General features: G+C 34.2%; 1 long non-coding RNA gene across 1 annotated transcript in view; it reads right to left on the bottom strand.

The window, feature by feature from the left end:
* LOC116075928 overlaps positions 1 to 570 on the bottom strand; it is a 10,343-nt gene that overhangs the window by 810 nt on the left and 8,963 nt on the right. Inside the window, exon 2 of the long non-coding RNA XR_004112764.1 lies at positions 62 to 126. This is a non-coding gene — a long non-coding RNA (uncharacterized LOC116075928). The remainder of the gene's footprint in view (positions 1 to 61; positions 127 to 570) is intronic.

Raw genomic sequence — 570 nt, 5'->3', positions numbered from 1 at the left:
AGTTCCCACTGAAACAGAAGATAATATAAAGACTCAGGCCACAATCCCATAGTCTGCCTACCAGGCTTCCTGTTGTCAGCTGTCAACATGAGGAAATATGAGCGCACAGAAGAAGATGACACAAATCTGAGGAATAAAACAGAATGAAAAATAATGAACTTAAACCTTTTATACCAAATGAAGTGCAACAGATTATTTTTTTAAGGTACTTAGAAATACAATTAATGCTTTCAAATAGGGAAAACATTGGAAATGAAATAGAGACATTATTTAAAAATTAGAAACATTAGTTATCCAAATCGTGGTAGTTGAAACAACCTCAACGACATATATGACTGTAGGTAGGATGTCTGTTACATGGATCCCAAAGCTGTAGCAATTGATGAACATCACTATCCAGATGAGGTAAGATTTGGTAGGAGAGGAAATTCAAGAGAAAACTCAAAAGGTTTTTCTAAGGTATCCATACTTCTGTTAAGGTAGGAGAAAACAAAAACAGCATGTCAAAGGGATTAGATATTTGAATAAAATGGCTAAGGACTTCTCTAATTCTTTCTAAAAAGGTAGTCT

Source organism: Mastomys coucha, unplaced genomic scaffold (assembly GCF_008632895.1).
Source record: "Mastomys coucha isolate ucsf_1 unplaced genomic scaffold, UCSF_Mcou_1 pScaffold4, whole genome shotgun sequence".
Classification (NCBI taxonomy): Eukaryota; Metazoa; Chordata; class Mammalia; order Rodentia; family Muridae; genus Mastomys; species Mastomys coucha.
Note: the sequence above shows the minus strand (reverse complement) of the source record. Positions and strands in the feature narration are given on the sequence as shown.